General features: G+C 39.2%; 1 protein-coding gene across 6 annotated transcripts in view; it reads right to left on the reverse strand.

Annotated features, from left to right (window-relative positions):
* Positions 1 to 22,339, reverse strand: part of FAM13C (family with sequence similarity 13 member C) — a 536,869-nt gene that overhangs the window by 57,348 nt on the left and 457,182 nt on the right. For all 6 annotated transcript variants that reach the window (XM_032491443.1, XM_032491444.1, XM_032491445.1 and 3 more), the window contains one exon: positions 13,841 to 13,926. The gene's annotated coding sequence lies outside the window, so the exon portion shown is untranslated. The remainder of the gene's footprint in view (positions 1 to 13,840; positions 13,927 to 22,339) is intronic.

A 22,339-nucleotide genomic window follows, 5' to 3' on the forward strand; every position in this document is an offset into this window, starting at 1 on the left:
AAAGGGGAAATGGAACTGAGAACAAAAATGAAACATAAGTAGGAGCAACTAGGGGTACTATCTGGTGGCTGATATCATTGTGGAGTGTACTGGGAGTCAAATCTGCTAAATAACACGCTTAGCAATGAGGACTTTCACTGGCCTGAGAAGAGGCTGGTACTAGAAACCAGGAAATCTAAGTTCTTTTCATAGCTCTAATCTCCTCTAGCAATTAACTTCGATCGACCTCAATTTTTCCATCTATGAAATGGTCCTGATACACTGCAAAACATCTGTCTCCCAGAGAGTATGGAGCACACAAAAGACACTCCTCTCAATTCACGTCCTGAGAACCCCTGGCCTTTAATTCTATTAGAACAACAGGTCATGCAGGACAACACAATTTGTATCAATCTATTCCAAAATTATTGCGTAAGTAGCTACTGTGTGTGGGCTCTGCAATATGTTCTGGGAATGGAAAACTGAAAAAGACAGATACCTTTTGAGGCCAAATTGCATTTGATATGATTGTAGCCAAGTTTGCTTTACGAGTATGACCTTGGGCACCCTGCTTTCCATCACCAAGCCTGTTTCCTTACCTGAACAAATAAGATGACAATAAAATCCAACTCAAAGGATTGTTGTGAGGATCATATAATATAAAGATGTGCAAAGCTTTCAGCAGAATGTCTGGCACATAGACCACTAACAAATGTAAGCACTGATGATGATAATGATTTGAGTGTATCAGAGTGACAGAGAAGCTAGGATTTGGAGGGAGGCATGCAGACCAATCTGAGTCAATCACATGACAACTTTTAAAAATTCAGATAAATCATGGTACATTCAGACAGTGGAATATTATTTGGTGCTGAAAAGAAATGAGCTGGAGAGTGACTTCACCAAGATGAAGGTCAGGTCACCCCTGACTTCACTCCCCCTCACAAGAAGAAAAACTAAAACTATTCATGGACAGGACACCACTGAGAGAATCCTAGAACATGGGGATGAGGCTGAAGCACCTCCAATACCACAGAGACCAAGACAGACTGCACTGAATGGGCAAGAAGAAATGGCTACATGCTGACCACGTTGCCCCCACCCCAGGCCAGGGTAGTACCATGTGGTTGGTCTCCTCTGAGTCTGTAGTTCCTCCACAGGAAAACAGAGCCTGGGAGGGACATCTAGCTCCCCGCCAGTGTGTGGCTTGGTGGGAGCCCCCACTCTAGTGTCACCCCATGGGAGTCTACAGGACTCAACCACTGGGCATTTGACTGTGAAGGAGAAGAGAGGAGAGGCTTGCAACCACAGCACTCAAATCTTGGCAGACTAAGTTCCTTCCTGCCAAGCTGCAAACCAGCAGATTTGCTCAAGTGTAGAACTAAGTTAGTGGTACACTTTGACCAGGAAACTCAGTGGAGTGCAGGTCTGCCTGATTCGAGTCCTTAAAGTTTTGCCAGCCTTAGAGCCTGGTTTGCCCATGCCCAGGCAAGGGATCTGAGTCACAGCTCCACCTGCTGCTGCAAGCATGACTCCTGGCCCCAGATGACCAGCTGGGCTGGAGGGAAGCTAGCAACCTAGCAACACTCCACCTGAGAGCGGGCAGAGCTCACGTCCAGGGCAAAGCCAGTACCAGGTGTTAAGAGCTCCGCTGCTACGTCCAGGCAGAGGAATTAACCCATAGCACACCTAAGGCTGACGTTAGCTCCTGGCCCCTCCTGACTGGAAAGCCTCTTCAGGAAAACTAGGAGTTGCCTGGAGTGGCCCCTCCCTGCCCCACGCAGGCAGGGAACTGAGAGCTCACCTGCTGTGGAGCCTGGCTTCTGGCCCCATCTGACCAGAAGAACTAGAGACAACACCTGGAAGCTGGTAACCCAACAATGCTCAAGCCAAGAGACGGGCAGGCAAAGTTTAGTCTGCAGAGCAAAGCCAGCGGTCCTTTTCAACCCAAGGGAAGTTGAGGCATGGGTCAGCTTGAGTTAAGGCCACAAACAAAGAGACTTACTGACCTTAGAGCTGCTTCTACTGCTGTGCCTGGGCAGGGAAGCTACTCCGTAGCCCCATTTATGCACAAACAGGGAAACTAATCAGATCATACAGGAAGCTGCAATGCCCATTCAACAGTGCTCACTTACAGCAGCACTTGGACAGACAGTACAGTTTTCCCATCTTCAGGGCAAAACCAGTGGCTTCACATGGCAGGGAATTCAGTGCACACACTTGCTCGACTTCTCCAAACACAAGGCATATAAGCCCTGGGTCTTGTCCTACTGCCGTGGCAGGGCAAGGAAGCTAATTCACAGCCCTGCCTACTGCTGAGTAAAGTACCCAGTCAAGACCATCTAGTAAGCAACACCAGAGAAACCAGGCAACTGTAAATTCCTTCTTACAGCCTCACTTGGGCAGCAAACCAAGCCAGCAGGCATATCCAGCTTCTCAGCCAGTGGCACACCCCTCATCCTGAACTCAGAGGTCAAATAGTTGCCTCATCCAAAAACAGACCCTAATAGCAGGCCCTGCCTACCAGGGGCATTACTAGCAGACATGCCCAGAAACCTAAACTGAGCTGATTTGTTAAAAAAAAAAAAAGTCTCTGCCAAAGCAAATGTGTAAAGTCTAGAGAAGAGTCTGCTTATTCAACTACGCAGATACCAATGTAAGGAGTCTACTTATCTGAAAAGTTAGATAAATATGACACCACCAAAAGAAACTAATAAAGCTCCAATAACTGACTGTAAATAAATGGAGATCTATGAACTACCAGACAAGGAATACAAAATAATCCTCTTAAAGAAGTTTAGTAAACTGTAAGAAAACACAGACAGGTGACTAAAAATTAAAAGAAAACAATGCATGAACAAAACAAGAAGTTCCAAAAAGGAGTAGAAACCATAAAAAAAAAAAAAAGACATCTAAGAGCTGAAAAATGGAATAACTGAACTGAAGAATTCAATAGAGAGCTTCAAAAGCATACTTGACCATACACACAAAACACTCAGCAACCTGAAAAATAGGCCATTCAAAAGTATCCAATCTTAGGAGCAAAAATAAAAAAGAACAAACAGGAGTGAAGAACGCCTATAGGACCTATGGTACACAATGTGAAGAAACAACATTATGGAATTAGAAGGAGAAGAGAAAGAGAAAGGAACAGAAAGTATATTTAAAGCAATAATGGCTAAAAATTTCCCAAACCTGGGGAGAGAAATGGCATCCAGATCCAAAAGGCCCAAGAGGACCCTAAATAGATTGAACCTGAATAGGGCTACATTGAGACACATTATAACTGTCAGAAGTCAAGACAAAAAAATAATTTTAAAAGCATCAAGGGAAGAGAGAAGTAATATACAAAGTAGCCCCCATAAGACTGTTGGTGGATTTCTCAGTGGAAACATCTCAGTCCAGGAGAGAATGGGGTGACACACTCAAAATATTGAAAGAAAAAAACTGTCAACCAAGACTTCCATACCTAGTGAAGCTGTTCTCCACAAATAGAGGTACAAAGACTCTCCTAACAGACAAAAGCTGAAGAAATTCATTACCATTAGATATGTCTTACAAGAAATGCTAAAGGGAGTTATTTTAGTGAAAGCAAAAGAACACTAATTAACACCATAAAAACAAGAATGTAGCATAAAACTCACTGGTTAATGGTAAATATATAGTCAACATTAGATTCTGTAATATGATAACGGTGGTACATAATTGACTTACAATTCTAGTTTAAAAGTTAAAAAACAAATGAAGTCAAAATATCCATAACAACAATAATCTTATTAGTTACACAATATAAAAATACATAAATTGTAGCATCAATAACCTAAAATGTGGGGAAGGGGGAGTAAAAGTATGAAGTACAGGAATCCTCTTGAAGTTAAAATTTAAACCCTTATTTTAAACTGGTAACAGCTTAAGATATTTAACGTAAGCTTCATGGTAAACACAAGGGGGAAATTTTTAGCAATTACACAAAAGAACATGATAAAGAAGTCAAAGCATACTGATATCAATAGACATCAAAACACACAAAAAAAGACAGCAGTATAAGAAACAAGCAGTAATGGATTTATAAAAAACCTGAAAACAATTAACAAAAAGGCAATAGTAAGTCTTTGCCTATTCATAATTACTTTAAGTGGAAATACATCAAAATCTCTAATCAAAAGACACAGAATGGCTAAAGGAATAAGAAAAATCAAGATCCAACAATATGCTTCCACAAAGACTCACTTTAGCTTTAAAAATGCACACAGACTAAGTGTGAAGGAATGAACGAAAGGTATTTCAAGCAAATGTCAGCAACAACAAAAAAGCAGGGGTTCTATACTTATATCAGAAAAAGTAGACTTTAAACTAAAAATGCTAAAAAAGAAACAAAGAAGTTACTATATAATGATAAAGAGGTCAATCTATGAAGAAGATTAAAAAATTGTAAATATTTATGTACCCCATGTTGGCGCACCTAAATACGGAAAGCAGAAACTAACAGAAGGAAAAATAAACAGGAATACAATAATAGTTGGGGATTTGATATCTTGCTCTCAGACAGAGAAGCAATAAAGAAATAGCAGATTTGAACAACACTATTGGCCAAATGGACCCAACAGACATATTCAGAACATTCAATTGGACAACAGCGGAACACACATTTTTCTCAATCACACCTGGAACATTTTCTAGATATGTTAGGCCATAAACCAACTCTCAGAAAATTCATAAAGACTGAAATCGTTCCAAGTATCTTCTCTTATCAAAATAGTATGAGCCTAGAAATCACTAGAGTAAATCCGGAGAATCCATGAATGGCAACACAATATACCAAAACTTTTGGGATGCAGCAAAAGCAATTCTAAGAGGGAAGCTTGTAACAATAAAAACCTACATCAAGAAGCAAGAAAGATCCCAAATAAATCACCTAACTCTAACTCTACTCCTTAAGGAACCAGAAAAAGAAGAATAAACTAAGACCAAATTTAGCAGAAGGAATAATATAGATTAGAGCAGAAATAACTGAAATAAAGAACAGAAAAACACTGGAAAAGATTAACCAAACTAAAAGTTGATTCTTTGAAAATAAAAACAAAATTGACAAACCTTTAGTTGGACTAACCAAAGAAACAAGAGGAGACCCAAACCAACAAAATTATAAATAAAAAAGGAGTCATTACAGCATATACCACATAAATACAAAGGATCATTAGAAGCTACTACAAACAACTATATGCCAACACACTGTACAAACTAGAACAAATGGAAAAATTCTCAGAAACATACAATGTACTAAGACTGAATCAAGAAAAAACAGAAAATCTGAATAGAATTACTAGCAAGTAGATTTAATCAGTAATCAAAAATCTCCCAACAAAAAAACACCCAGTACTAGATGGCTTTGCTTTTGAATTTTACCAATTATTTAAAGAAGAACTGACACCAATCCTTCTCAAACTCTTCCAAAAAAAAAAAAACAAAGAGGAGCTCATTTTTTATGAGGCCAGCATTATTCTGATACCAAAAGCATAAAATAAAACACTACTAGGAAAGAAAACTACAGGTCAATATCCCTGATAAATATAGAAGCAAAAATTCTCAACAAAATATTAACAAACCAAATTCAGCAGCACATTAAAGGGTCATTCACCACAATCAAGGGGAATTTATCCCTAAGATGATAGGATATTTCAATAACCACAAGTCAGTCAATGTGTTATATCACGTTAATAATGATGAAGGAAAAGCATGATGTTATCATCTAAATAGAGCAGAACAAGTATTTGACAAAATTCAATATCCATTTAGGATAAAAATGCTTAACAAATTAGGTAAAGAAGGAACATATCTCAATGTAATAAAGGTCATATACAACAAGCCCACAACTAACATCCTTAATGAAGGAAGATTGAAAGCTTTTTCTCTAAGATTAGGAAGAAGACAAAGGTGCCCACTCTCACCACTCCTAGCCAACAGTGCACTGGAAGTTCTAGCCAGAGCAACCAGGCAACAAAAAGAAATAAAAGGCATCAGAATTAGAAAGAAAGAAGTAAAACTGTCTCTATTTGGAGATGATGTGATTTTATACATAGAAAATCCTGAAGACTCCACTAAAAACACCTTTTATCCTAGTCACTCTCTTATTTGTGGGGGACACATTCGAAGACCCCCATGGATGCCTGATATCACGGTTAGTACTGAAGCCTATGCATGCTTTTCCCTATACAGGTACTAGTGGGCAGGTAGTGTATATAGCATGCACATGCTGGACAAAGGAATAAATCACATCCCAGGCAGAACAGAGTGAGATGATACAAGATTTTATCACACTATTCAGATCAGTGGGCAATTTGCAATTGATAAATTTTTTTTATTTCTGGAATTTTCCATTTAATATTTTCAGACCATGATTAGGCTGTGAGCAACTGAAACCACAGAAAGTGACACTGTGGATCAGGGGAGATGACTATATATCTAATCCGTGAATTCAGTAAAGTTGCAGGATACAAAATTAACAAAAATTAATAGTGTTTCTATACACTAACAACAAAATGTCTGAAAAAGAAATGAAATTGATCCTATTTACAATAGCGTCAAAAACAATGAAACTTAGGAATAAATTTAACCAAGGAAGTGAAAGTTCTCTACTCTAAAAAATACAAGACATCGATAAAAAAAAAAATCAAAGACACAATTAAATGGAAAGGTAGGCCATGTTCATGGACTGGAAGAACTAACACTGTTAAAATGTCCATACTACCCAAAGCCGTCTATAGATTCAATACAATCCCTGTAAGATTCCAATGGCACTTTGTACAGAAATATGAAAAAAAATCCAAAAACTTATATGGAACCACAAATAGCCTGAATAGCTAAAACAATTTAGAGAAAGAGGAAGAAAGCAGGAAAGCTATAGTAATCAAAACAGTATGGTACTGGCATAAGAACAGACAAACAGACCGAGGGAAAAGGATTGAGAACCCAGAAATAAACCCTAGTATACACGGTCAACTTATATTTGACAAGGGGGCCAAGGATACTCAATGGAGAAAAGACATTTTCTTTAATAAATAAATGGTCCTGGGAAAATTGGATATTCACGTATAAAAGAATGAAAGTATAACCCTATCTCATAGAAAAAGAAACCATATTTATTGTTACCAGAGGTAGGGGGTGGAGGAGGGGATTGGAAAAGATGGTCAAAAGGTGCAAACTTAACAGCTGTAAGATGAGTAAGTGCTTGGGATGTACTGTACGACATGGTAACTATACATACAGCTGCTGTAAATACATATGAAAGTTATTAAGAGAGTAAATCTCTTAACATCTGTCATAAAAATGGAGTTATCAAGTCACAAAAAGACATGGAGGAAACTTAAGTGCATATTACTAAGTGAAAGAAGCCAATCTGAAAAGGCTACGTACTGTATGATTCCAACTATGCAACTTTCTGAAAAAGGCAAACTACAAAGACCATAAAAAGATCAATTGACAGAGATGGAGAAGAAGCAAGAGGGAAACACATCGAGGATTTTTAGGCCAGAGAAAATACTTTATATGGTATGATAATGATAGATATATTGTCATTATACATTTGTCAAAATCCACAGAATGCACAGCAGCAAGAGTGAACCCTAAGGTAATCGATGGATTATGATTATGATTATGGTGAGTCAATGCAGACTTATTCTTAATAACAAATGTACCATTGTGGTGAATGATACTGATAATAGGGAGGCTATTCATGTGTAGGGACAAGGGGCACCTTCTTCTGAATTTTACTGTCAATCAAAAATTACTCCAAAAAATGAAGTTAAAAAAGTACTTAAAAAAAAATTCTAATGTCCTGAATAAAATCCTTCTCTTGGGTTTTGGTCACTTAGAAATTCCAAACATTTCTACTCTTGGCTTGCACTTAGCAGATGTTCTATTCAATGTTCCTAAGGTCCAGGATTCAGTGTTTCAGTGTTCAGTCTCTAGCTTCTGTTGTTGGCACTTAGGAACTTTAAGTAGTCATGACCATGGCTCATGACAGCTTCCTATCCTGGGGAAGGCTGGGAAGGGTGAAGAAGTGAGCAGGGGCAGCCCATGAGGGACACTTGTTTTCAGCTTCCAGCTTTCCCAAGGTGCCATTTTCTGTATTTGAGAAGATTAGACTGCCAGGAGTGACAGAAATTGAGACTCAGAGATAGTTAAGTGGCTTGCTATTTAGGATTGGGACTAAAACCTACATTTGCTAACTCTCACTGCAATACTCTCTCCTTTATGGTACATTTCACTGAGTTTGTTGCATAGCAAATGATAGAAAAGAACAAGGAGGGTCTGTGGTCTTAAATCTGTATCTCTCTTGATATGTTTTTTGTCATCAACAAGTTCAAGTAAGTTTTAAGTTAACTACGTATAGTATCCAAGATGGTTTTATGCTACTCTGCATTGTAACGGGTTAGCCCCAGTCTCCTTTTAAGTACTCCCAAAGCACATGTGGTTTTCTTTTCTTTTCTTTTTTTTTTGGAGCAGCAATATTCTAAGGTAAGTTGGGTCCCTCCTCCAGGTACAAGGAATGACCCACAATGTTTCTAAAGCCCATTACACTAATCTCAATGATTGGCTTTGTTCCGGCCAATGAAATATAAAGATATATCTATTAGGGACTTTTGGGAAAGAATTTCCTCTCTGACAAAAAAAGAAAAAGTCTTCTAATAAATTCCTTCTTATGTACTCAGCATGGGAGAGGCATTTTCCTTAACTTCTTGTCTTTGGCTCTTTCCAAAATGATGAGATGTTGTGGCAGCCATTTTGTGACCATGAGACAAAACCAAGAGAATTGGAGAGAAGTCATTAGGCTGTTGAATTGCTTAACTCTGGAACTCTCTAGCTTCAAGCTTCTTTTTACATGAAATAATGACGACTAATTATTTTAAATATTCTGCTACTTAGAGCCAAAAGCATTCTAACTGATTTTGGAAACTTCCTGGAGGAGACGAGAAGTAGGTCTTAAAAGACAGTAAGATTTAGACAGAAGGTAGACAGAAAGGAAGTGGGGCAATCTTCTATTAGAGGATGAGCAAAGGCAAAGAAATAGAAATTAGCTTAACCCATTTGGCTGGTTGTGGAAAATGTCAAATGAAATAACTGCGCCTTTAGAAACTCATAGTATTTACTTTTACTCTGTGTATATGGATTTGCAAATGTTTATTTGTTTGCCGATTTTTGTCAACAGGATGAGAAAAGTGGTTTGGCTCAGGTACCTGAGATGAGGACAGTACGGTTTTTTTCCCAGCTTTTAGTCCCTGGCCAGGCCCCACAAGTTTTTTCTGCAGTCTTACGGAGCTGTGGCTGCAGGCAGAAGCCAAAGGAACCCTTCTCACAGGGTGTTGTATAAGGCCGGCCCAAAGCAGAGGCTTTGGTTTTCAGGTAACTAGACTCCACAGAGCTGCGGCAAGGCCAACACTGTGTGGACTGCTTTAGCCAGCTCTAGGGGCACCAAAGGCCTGTGGACTGGGCTGCATCGTTGTCTCCTGGAGGCGGGTATGAGCAGCTGTGCAGGAATTTCTCTCTGAACTGCCACAACATGGGTAGAAGCTAAGGGAAAAAGCCTACATGACCCAGGTACAAATTCACCTGAGACAGTTCCTGCAACACAGAAATAATAGCATGAGACCCTGAGGGGAATGAAGTCCTTCACTGTGCGGCTGGGCCTGATTCTATGAAATATAGTCCTTACAGTCAATGCGGCTCTGCTGGAATTCTCTGGCAAGTGAAGCTAGATCAGGGTTTCTCATTATCAGCACCACCGATTCTTGGGCCAGATGAGTCTTTGTTATGAGAGCTGCCCTGTGCATCATGGGATGTTCAGCAGCATCCCTGGCCTCTACTCACTAGATACCAGGAGCACTCCGCCTCCTGAGCTGTGATGACTAAAAGTGTCTCCAGACATTCTGAGAACCACTGGTCTAGAGAACCATGGGAAGAATGAGTGAGTGAGTGAGTGAGTGAGTGAATGAATGTGTGTGTGTGTGTATGTTTGTGAGAGAGAGAGAGAGAGAGAAACGCACACACATGCATGAGAGAGAATGTAGTATCTGTTAGTCATTTACATTTATATTTGTCGATCATTTAGATTTCCATCTTTTCACTTTACAAAAGCTTCAGTCAACATTTCCTTAGTTTAATCTTTGTCAACATCTGTAATTATTTTCCTGGGATAAATTCCTAGACATGGAGTTGCTTGGTGAAAGAACAGTAAACTTTAAGGCTTTTTATATACACTGACTAAATAGGCCTATAGAAAGATTTTTCCAAATTAGATTCCAATCAAATTCGACACCTCTTTTGAATCTTTCCAGAGTTTAGGACCTAGTTTTGCACATGGTAGGTCCTCAGTGAATACTTGCTAGTTAATTGACTGAATGTTGTTTGTGAGTTTCCACCCCTCTTTTTTCCAACAAATACCTGGTCATGTTGGTCTATGACACTTCGTAACAATTTCTGTATGGGCTGGGTCTGCAGAAGAATATATAGATTACATATATTATTTCCTGTAGATCCACACCTCTTAAAGTGTGGTCCTTGAACCCATGATCTTCACCTCGGAACTTTCTAGAAATGCAAATTCTCTGGTCCCACACCTCGACCTACTTTGTGTTTTAAAATCCTTCCAGGTGATCCTCTAAAGCTGAAGTCTGAGAATCACTGCAACAGACAGTAAGAATGAACAAACACTTCTCTCATTAGCATGAAGCTGCTCTTCCTTAGAACTTCCCTCTATAATGGCATCTCCCTGGTAGGAACTGGCCAGCCTGCTGTTTGTTCATAAGAGATTCGTGATCCTTCACAATCTAAATGTATGTAATGCTGTCTCATTCCATCTGGTACCTGGTTGGTCTCTGTAAGGTTCTCCTATACCTTATACTAAGGCTAACTCAGCCTGCCTGATGGTCTACTGCCTATAAGCCAACAGCTGAGATGATCACAAGAGACCCAGAATTGCCAAAACAATACTGAAGAAAAAGAATGAAGCTGGAGGAACAACCCTCTCAAACTTCGGACAATACTACAGAGCTACAGTAATCAAAACAGTATTGTATTGGCATGAAAACAGACACATGGATCAATCGAACCAAATAGAGAGCCCAGAAATAAACCCACAGACCTACGGTCAATTAATCTTTGACAAAGGAGGCAAGAATATACAATGGAATAAAGACAGTCTCTTCAGCAAATAGTATTGGGAAAACTGGACAGCTGCATGCATATCAATGAAGTTAGAATATTCCCTCACTCCATACACAAAAAATAAACTCAAAATGGCTTAAACAAACATAAGACAAGACACTATAAACTTCTTAGAAGAAAACATAGGCAAAACATTCTCTGACATAAATCTCAGCAATGTTTTCCTAGGACAGTCTACCCAGGCAATAGAAATAAAAGCAAAAATAAACAATTAGGACCTAATTAAACTTATAAGCTTTTGCACACCAAAGGAAACCATAAGCAAAACAAAACAACAATCTATGGATTGGGAGAAAATATTTGCAATTGATGAGACTGACAAGGGCTTAATTTCCAGAATGTATAAACAGCTCATACAACTTAATAATGAAAAAACAAACAACCCAATCCAAAAATGGGCAGAAGAATGACACAAGCAATTCTCCAATGAAGACAAATGGCCAATAGGCACATGAAAAAATGCTGAATATCGCTAATTATCAGAGAAATGCAAATCAAAACTTACAATGAGGTATCACCTCACACCAGTCAGAATGGCCATCATTCAAAAGTCCACAAATGATAAATGCTGGAGAGGGTGTGGAGAAAAGGGAACTCTCTCACACTGTTGGTGGGAATGTAGTTTGGTGAGGCCATTATGGAAAACAAGTATTTTGATTCCTCAAAAAGGCTAAAAATAGACTTACCTTATGACCCAGCAACCCCACTCCTAGGCATATAACCAGAGGGAACCTTAATTCAAAAAGATACATACACCCCAGTGTTCATAGCAGCACTATATACAATAGCCAAGACATGGAAACAACCTAAATGTCCATCAACAGATGACTGGATAAAGAAGCTGTAGTATATTTATACAATGGAATACTGCTCAGCCATAAAAAAGGAATAAAATAATGCCATTTGCAGCAACATGGATATACCTGGAGATTGTTATTCTAAGTGAAGTAAGCCAGAAAGGGAAAGAAAAATACCATCTAATGTCACTTGTATGTGAAATCTTAAAAAAAAAAAAGACAAATGAACTTATTTACATAACAGAAACAGACTCACAGACATAGAAAACAAACTTGTGGTTACCAGCAGGGGAAGAGGGTGGGAAGGGATAAATTGGGAGTTTAAGTTTTGTAGGTACTAACATATATAAAATAGATAAACAAGTTCATACTGTATAGCATAGGGAACTATATTCAGTACCTTGTAGTAACTTATGGTGAAAAAGAATATTTTCACGTACGACTGAAGCATTACGTTGTACACCAGAAATTGACACAACATTGTAAACTGACTATACTTCAATAAAAAATATACATATACAAAAAAAGGATACTTGCATGTTCAACCTCATTTGCTAGATTGCTCATTAGATAGATAACCCTATCTTGGCCAGATATGAAGTACCCTGTGAGTAAGGTGGCCATCTGTTCAGGACTGGGTCCTTCCTCCAATATAATCAGAGATCATGGGACTCTAGCAGGCCCCCCTGCCAGAGCAAAGAGCAGAAAGGTCCCTGGGGCCGAACTGCACAGGTGGCTGTGAGCAGGGCAGAGGAGAAGATGGGGTGTTGCACACACCTTCCAAGGCTGAGTCATTCTTTCCTCCATAAAGGACAACCCCAGGGCATCCAGTTGTCTTTCCAAAGTGTAGGCGACAAAGTCAGGAGGTCAGTTTGGAAGGGAACAGCTGCAGTTGGCAGGAACCTTAGTGCTTGCACTCACACCTGGTTCCCCTCCTCCCTCGTGGGTCAGAAATGAGTTTCTGTACTAACAGCTCCTGACATCTGTAATCTCTGGGAACTACAGGATTTTTTGTATGTGCGTGTGTGTGCGCGCGTGCATGCAGTTGCCTAATTAGACTGCACTCTCTTAATTAAAGGACAGGGGCTATGCCTCTTACCACATGCTCAGCCTTGCTTATAATGGGGATTTTTAAGTCAGACTGCCTGCAATCCAAATGCTCATGCATGCTGAAGGACCTCATCTTCAGGCTTCCCAGGGAGCACTGTGTGGTCCTGCTCACAGGACACATGCTTCTGAGAAGCTTAATTGTATAAGAGATTAAAAAACCTAATGAAAAACAATTAGTCAAAATTCTTCATTAGGGCCAGTTTCAGATACTGCTTTGTAACTGAGAAGTTTTTAAATGGTGAAATGTATCACTATTCATGTCTGACATCTCTATCCCAGGTTCACAGGCAACCTATCTGATGACCAGTTCAGAGAGTCAGCAGCTCAAGGGAATGGGGTTAAATTCTAAACAAGCCGGGAAGCTCTACAGCCCCTCTGGCTGGGAGGCAGGAACTAGTCAAAATAATCCCATCTGATTTAAGCAGACCAGGTCAGTGAATAAAGCCACCATTCTAAGGAAACGGGTGCCAGGCGTTCGAGCAGTACTAGCTGAAGTGAGAGTCAGAATAAAATGCGCACAGTCAGAACACGTTTGCATGACTGGAGGCCTCTGTAGCTGTGAAGAGCACAGCTTGACATGGCTGGAATGCGCTGGAATGAAGAATCCTAAGGTTTCTTGCTAACCTGACCCTAACATGAGTGGACGGTGACCAACTGTTCTGGTTTTACACTCAAAGTCTGTGTCCCTAGAAGTCCCTCAGTCCCAGAAACACTAAGGTAGGTCACTCTACCTGGCTTCTGGACGTCTTCTCTGACAGTCTCTTCCCGCAGAGTTCAGAGATGGCTGAATTCCTCGTGAGATACATTTGATGCAGTCCTGGAAAATAAGAAAGCCAAGTCAGCTATTTTGATCTGAACTTTTCTTCTCTCCATGAAGTGTGTGCTTGGTGTTTGTAGATTTTATATGTTTTTCCTACCTCTCAGATCTACGGCAGGGAAGCAGCAGGTATGGCAGTCCTAAAGTGGGGCAGCTGCTCAGTGTTGGAAGTAGAATCTGCCTCAACACTGGGGGCCAGACTTCCCCGGATCCTTTGAGTTTCCTCCAGGTGTCTCCCCTCAACCTCTGGTGTTCCAGCAAGAGGTGTTGGGTGAGGTGATGTGTTACAGTGGGAGTGTGTATTATATTGCTACAAGTTTCGGTGTCTTTCCCATTCAGTTACTTGGTTATCACCTCTCTCATTCCTAGGACCCTGGTCAGGCGTGTTTCCGTTTACAGGCTTATCAATGCCCTTTTGGATTTTTGACACTGTCTGGCTACAAAGTCTAAAATTCTGAGAAGCACTTAGGTTCCAGAATATTTGAAAATAGAACAGTAGAATATGTTGAGAGTATGGTTTTTGGATTCAGACTTCCTGGCTTTGAATCCCATTTTCTTCCCTTTAATATGTATGACCTTGGGCAAGTTATTCAAATTCTCTGACCTTAGTTTTCTTACTATAAAACAGGGGTAGTAATGGTATCTTTCTCATAAAGTTGTCATGAGAATAAATGAGCTAATTTATAAAATAAAGTGATTTTCAATTAAAAAATTTCTTTTCCAGTTTTACTGATATAATTGACATTAACATTGTCTAAGTTTATGGTGTTCACTGTATTGATTTGCCGCATTTACATATTGCAAAATGATTACCGCTAGTGTTAGCAAACACCGCCATCACATTGTTACTATTTCTTTTTTTGTGTTGAGAACATTTAAGATTTACTCTCTTAGCAACTCTCAAGTACGTAATACAGTATTTTTAACTATAATCATCATGCCCTGCATTAGATTCCCTCGAACTTATTCATCTTATAACTGGAAGTTTGTACCTGACAGTTTTTCTTTCATGTAATGCAAGTGTCTGACTGAAGCTTTGATTGCCAGGGATCCACTTCAAAGAGGCATCCACTTCAAAGACAGCTATCTTGAATAAACACCTTGCCTGCCACATGACTAGATAAAGAGCCAGGCTCGAGCTGCTCCCCCACCACTCAGGCTCCTTTGTTTCAGAGTTTTTTCTTTAATAGCAGTAGCTTTATTGAGATATAATTCACAAAGTTCATATCTTTATATCTTTAAAGTATACAATTCGGTAGTTTTTATATATTTACAGAGTTGTGCAAACATCACTGTTATCTATTCCAAAACAATTCTAAAATTCCAAAAAGAAATCCCATCCCTTTTACCATTTCTTCCCGTCCCCTGGCAACCACTCACTGACTTTCAGTCTCTATAGATTTGCCTATTATGGACATTTCATACAAGTGGAATCATACAGTATGTGTGGCCTTTTTCACTTAGCGTAATGTTTACAAGGTTCACCCATGTTGTAGCACGGGTAAGTATTTACTTTCCTTTTTATTTCTGAACGTTATTCCATTGTTTGGACAGACCAATTTTTTATCCACTCATCAATTAAGGAACACTTAAACTGTTGAAAAGTAATACTTTTAAAATTACACAGCTTAAAACATCAATCCCACATAATGTATGTGTGGACTAGTAATGATCAGTAATATTTATTGTGGATCTACTATACACAAGGGGTTGTTCTAAATGCTTGTAAGTTTCAGCCCATTTAATGTTCACTACAACCCCATGAGGGGGCTGTCACTATTACCACCATTATTTTTACACAGAAATTGGGAAATAAGGAGATTAAATGACCTATCTCAAGATAAACAGTTAGTATATGATTCAAACCTAGGAAGTCTGTCTGCAAAGCCTGCATTTTATTTTTCATTAAAAGAACTATTATATAATAAAACTGACTTTTTTTGTGGGGGGGGGATATACAGTTCTATGAATTGTAATACACACCACCACAATCAGATAAAGAACTATTCCATAACCCCCACAATACTCTTTATATCCATCCTACCCTCGTCCCAACTATTGGAGGAGGTCACTGAGAGGATGTGACAGCTGGTTTCAGAGATCTTGGTTGATTTTGGTAACTGACCACTTGGGCTGCTTGTTTTTTCCCTTCCTGTTCTATGTCTTAAGTTCACCAATAAACAGAAGGCCTTGAAACCCTAGGTCCCCACATTTGATCCCAATAAAGGCAGAACCTCAGAACTGCTGCCTGATTTTCCCTATTCTTGACCTCACTGTGTGGGCTGAAGTATGCTGTGTAATTTCCAGGACCTTCGAGTAAAAATCCTTTTTATTCCCCAAAAGTTTTCTATTATTGTTGAGCTCATCTTGCAATCATGATAAGGACCACAAGGGCCAGTCCAGCAACAACACTGGTTACTGATAGGTTGAGACCAGTATGAAACAGACCCCTTGATCCACATCTCCCCTTTTTCCCTACACCTCAGCCCTGGGTAACCAACACTCTCCGTTTCTATGAGTTTGGCTTCTTTAGATTCCACATAAGTGACATCATACAGTAGTTGTCTTTCTCTGACTTATTTCACTTAGCATAATGTTCTCAAGATCCATTCATGTTGTCTCAAATGGCAGGATTTCCTTCTTTCTCATAAGTGAATATTTTCCTATTATGTGTATTTATACTACAACTCCTTTATCAAATCATCCCTTAAGGGACAGTTGGGCTGTTTCCATGCCTCGGCTACTGTGAATAACACTCCAGTGAGCATGACAGTGCAGATATCCCTTCAAGATATTGTTTTCATTTCCTTTATGTATACTGAGAAGTGGGATTGTTGGATCATATGGCGGTTTTATTTTTAATTCTTTGAGTAACCTCCATACTGTGTTTTATAGTGGCTGCACAAATTTTCCCACCAACAGTGCACAAGGGTTCCCTTCTCTCTACATCCTCATCAATACTTGTTATCTTTTATCTTTTCCAAAATAGCTATTTTAACGGGAGTGTGGTGATAACTTATTATGGACTTGATTTGCATTTCCCTGATATTTAGTGATGTGGAGCTTCTTCTCATGTACCTGTTAGCCATTTGTATGTCTGTTTTGGAAAAATGTCTAGTCAGTTCCTCTACCCATTTTTAATCAGATTTTTTTTGCTTTTTTAGTTGTATAAGACCTTTATATATTTTAGAATATTAACTGCTTATTAGCAATATGATTTACAAACATGTTATCCCATTTCATAGGTTACCTTTTCATTCTGTTGAAAAAGAGCATTTCTTTTGCTGTGCAGAAATCTGATGTAGTTCTACTTATTAATTTTTGCTTTTGCTGCTTATGGTTTTGGTGTCATATCCAAAAAATTACTGCCAAAATCAATGACAAGAAGTTTTTCCTATGTTTTCTTGTAGGAGTTTAATGGTTTTCAAGTCTTATGTTTAAGAATTTCATCCATTTCAAGGATGGGATGATGTAGGCAAAATGAATTGTCTTTCTTCTCTTCTTGTGTAGTTATTCTCAGACTCCACCCACCCCCCTCCCCATGTTGCTGAAGTTTATTAAGCAGGCTCCAGGGCTTTTCCAAGAGCGGCTTTTGTTCATGGATAGCTTTCTAATTGTTGATCTTTGTGAGGAAACGGAGGCTGGAGTGATGTCACCTCAAAGAAATGCTTAGAGCACAAAAGGAGTGCTATGTAAACACTTGCTATAACCATTATGCCCATTAATATTATGGCTGCAAGTGGAAAGTGTTTAAGAGAAATGGCTCCAAAATATACTTTTATTATTTGCTAGCTGTATGGTTTAGGCAATTTATTTTACCTTTCAGTCTCAGTTTTCTTACTGGTAAAGTCATACCCCATCAGTTTGTTATGAGAACTAAATGAGATAACTAGAGTATCCAGCAAAATGTCTGGCAGCTGGCTTGCTGATTCTTTTCTACCCATAGTAAGTTAACACAGATTTGGTGCCAAAATTATTTAGTCACATTATTCAAGTAGTTACATGTAAGGCTGGTCCCTGGATTGTCATTGCTCCTGGGTTGGGTGCAGCGTGTGCTAAACTTTATACATGATTAAAATTGACATCCATGGTCTCTTTGTAACTTCAATGGCAAGGGCTACTGAAAAAATTTCTCTGAACCCCATAGCTCCTGAGAATATATAACTTCACTTCACAACAATGCATATTTTCATGAGTCATGGAAACAGTTATCCAACTCCCAGAAGATTTTGTTAACAATCACAAGATTGCTTATTAGCTATAAATGAATGCTTCGGTCTGGCCAGAGCCAGCTCAGTACCATGCAGTATCTGGAGATGTGCCAACTAGGGCACTGCGGTCTTTCTCCAGATGGTGCCATTACAGATTGCCTTATGTCTCCATCCCTTTGATCCCCTCCTTGCATGGCATGGCCTCACACTCCCCCTGCTTTTTGCCTCTGTTACTTTGTCTGACTCACAGAAGAGCACGCACAGCCCTCCCTTCTCCCACCCCCGACACAAGACAGCTTCTACATAGCATCACATTGTCTATTTGTTCCTCCTGCTTTGATTTCTTGGAAGAACCAAGCTTTCAAGCTTGATCTGTCTTTCCTTGAGAGGACAAGAAATGAGACCCTTTCTGACCCATGTGTAGGGTTCATGCCTCTACCATATGGTTCCAAGGAAAGTCCACAGCTGTTCTGGGGCCAGGGAGCCCCATGCTAGTCACCACACAAGAAAGGTCAGCAGCATAACTCTCTTTACCTTACATGCATACTCCCATTCTTTTCACCAGCTTCCATTTTTATCAGAAGGCCAGATAAATGGATCATGGATTCTAGACAACTGTTCTAAGCCACACTTCTGAGTCTTTAATAGAGCAGGTCACGTCTGGGTGATAACACTTGCATCTTTTCATTACCTTAAACAGTTCACACTTCTGGGTATCTGATATGAATGTAAAGATGAATAAACAACACGATTGTTTCACGGGTATGAGATCATGTCTCTTTACATCACCATTTGACTGAACTTTTGTTAGCCACCCACTGTATGCCATGCTGTGCCAAGCCCTGTGAGAACAATTCACATAACACGCAACATATTGGCACGACACTTGTATTATGGTGAGAGAGAGAAATTCATCAGTGATAAGAGGACCATGAAGTAAAATCTATGACAGAGACATACTGAGGGGAGCACGCTGAGTCCTCGTTGGAGGCGAGGGAGGTGAACAAGGGGGAGATTTTGCAAAACTGACACTAAGCTGACTTAGTGTGGAGCAGTGGTTAAAAGCCAGATGGATAAAGACAAGTGGGAGAGAAACCCACAGCTCCCTTAGCCCTCTGTCCCTTCTGATTTTGTCACTGTAGACTACACATTGTCCCTGCTCTCTCTGTGCATTATGGACTCTGGAATTTTCACATAAAGAAATGGAAATCCCTGTTCCTCATAGTACAACAACAAAGTAAAATCTCTATTCCTTGGGAAACAGTGACTGTTCAGGGTAGTTTTGCTCCACTCTGTACTCAGACATGGCCTGTAATTTTAGTTTTTGATTTGTTCTCCACTAACCCCTTATGATACTGGGGCTGCAGATGGAGCAGGTTCTCCTGGATCTCTGAACTTGAGAAGACAGACCATTTCTATGATGCCCTGTACCCTCATCTTTGGGAATCTGTAATCATGGAAACAGGGCAGGCAAATTTCATGAGGAAAGGGTTTTCTGCTTGGAGAGTTCAGTCCTGTGTAAGTGGCAGGAGAAATGTCTGAGTAATCAGGGAAGAGTATGAGGATTCAGGATGCCAGAAGAATGTAGGGAAAGAGGAGGAAACTTGTAAGGGAAATAAGGTAGCTTCAAATATAAACTTGGTCTTCCTTGCAGCATTTTTGTTGCATTCTGATTACGTCCCTAGCTAAGTTGCTCTGGGCAACAGAAAACGAATTATAGCATTTCTTAAGAGATAATCAAGCCTTAGCAACAACCAACATCTGTAGTGGAATTGCAAGGACTCCCACGCAAGGATGCACATCCAAAATTACCAGCTCTTTCCTAGGGAAGGACTTTATTTTCCGGAAATAATCTGTTGTTCCTGGAAAACTAAAAGCCCTCTGCAGTCTTTTAGGCCTGACTGAGTATATGGTTTCTATGCTGCTAAACAGGTCAGGATGGATGCTACGGGATATGCTAGCAGCTGGGGTGTGGGGTATTCCTGTCCTCTGAGGTTCAATTTCACCCAGAATTCTTTAACACCAGCTTCTTGTCAAGCCTTCACTAGCTGTTTATGATAATAACCAACCATTATCTGAGTCTAGTCTGAGAACCTCACATAACCTTACCCGGAATTTAGAGCTGGGATAGAATTACAAGTCCAGAATTAGGATTTCATACAAGGGCCAATTAGGGAAAGTTGCATCACCCCTCACAGTTCATGCTGCAGTAAAGTCCAAAGTAAAAACCACAGCCTGTTTGTGATTATTTAATATTGTTCTGGGACACAGTCTACTCAAATGCAAAACAAAATGCAGTTTATTACATTATGCTGAGAAATAAAATAAAGCATACTGTAATCATTAGCAGAATATTTTGGGGGAAAAGATGATTCAAAGACATTTTTTTCTTTTAGTCAAAGTCACCTCTTCCACTGGACATACTTCAAAACTTTGTAACCAATACCTATTCTAATTCTTTTAAGCAATACAGGAAGGAAACAGTAGATGAAAAAACAATTTCCCTTTTGAAGAATAATCCAATCCAAAGAATGTTGCACAGCAATGCTGCTAATAACTCTGAAATTACTTGAGATAATAAATGTAAATGTAAAATTATGATTATTCAAGAAGAAAAATAGAAATAAGATAGTTACATAGTAAGTAGTATATTTCTGTACAGAATTGTCAAAGGTGTTTCAAAAACAGAATCATAGTTATCAGTCTAAAGGGACAGTTACAGCTGACATTCAGCTTCTCCAGAACCTGTTCTGATCTGTTTTTGCTTCTGCCAGAGCCTGTTCTTGAGACTAAATAAAGATTTCATCCCCTTTTTAATTATTTGTTTATTTAAAGAAGAATCAAGAGGCTAACTGAACGTAAGAACTGAGAGTGACTGCCAAAAGAAGAGTCAGGAAATGAAATGGGAAGTACCTTGAATCATGGCATAAATATATTGACTGGGGAAACTGAAGCAGCTCTCCTCGGACAATGAACATAAAAGCCCTTATCTGTTATCGTTAGTGAAATGGTTTCCCAAACACGGGCTGATGGACCTGGGAAAGCTAACTCTCACTGGATGTTCTCTTGCTATCTTTCTTTCTCACGCCTACAGAACTCTCACGGGCATAAGTACTTTCTTTCTCGGATGGTGACTTGAGAATGAGACAGCTGTGATACCTGCCAGCCCTCTGACTGCTGGGGTTGATGTAACTGATCTGGCTGCCATATCCTTTTCCTCACTCCTCACATCATGAAGAATCCTCCCGAAGTTCTGAAAGGATGTCTTTTCTAAGAAAAGAGGATTATTCTTTAATAAAAGGAAAGCAATCACAGTACTCTCCTGCAAGGCTAATTTAAGTAGAAAATGGTGATTATTATGAGGGAAAGGGGATATTTTTAGAAGAAAATATAAAAGAATATTTTCATGATCTTGCCTTGTTATAGTTTTCTTCATGTTTCTTGTTCTTGAGGTTTGTTGAGAATCTTGCATGTGAGTTCATAATTTTCATCAGATTTGAAACATTTTCAGCCATTTTTTCTGCAAATATTTTTTCTTTATTCTCCTTTCTCTTCTCTTATCCAGGGACTCCAGTTGCACATATAGTATGTTGCTTGAAATTGTTGCATAGTTCATTAATGGCCTGTTTGCTTCTTTTTGGTTTTTTTCAAATGAACCTTTTTGTTTCATTTTGGATAGTTCCTATTGTTATGTCTTCAAGTTCACTAATCTTTTTGTCCACAATGTCTAGTCTGCTATTAATTCCACCAAGTGCATTCTTTGTCTCCTGCATTATAATTGTCACCTCTAGAATTTCAATCAGGATATTTTTTATGTCTTCCATACTTATCAGGTTTCATTTTCCTCTAGTTCTTTTAACTTAAGGAATACAGTTATAAATGCCTTTTTTTTTCCCAGTACTTGTCTGCTAATTAAAGCATTTACATTACATTCAGTTTCAATTTTTAATTTATCTTCTTATTGCGGGTTTTTCTGTTGTTTCTCCTTATTGCCTGGAAATTGTTTAATTCGATGGCGGACAATGTGAATTCTACCTTGAGAGGTGCTAGGCACTTTTGTATTCCTGTTGAAAATAGTTTGATCATTTTAGGCCTTGCTTTTAAATTCTGAGGTGTGACCACAACACTTATTCTATGGATAATTAATCCCCACTGCTGAGGTAAGAGCCTTCTGACTACCCAATTTCTTCTCAATTATAAGA

Source organism: Camelus ferus, chromosome 11 (assembly GCF_009834535.1).
Source record: "Camelus ferus isolate YT-003-E chromosome 11, BCGSAC_Cfer_1.0, whole genome shotgun sequence".
NCBI lineage: Eukaryota > Metazoa > Chordata > Mammalia > Artiodactyla > Camelidae > Camelus > Camelus ferus.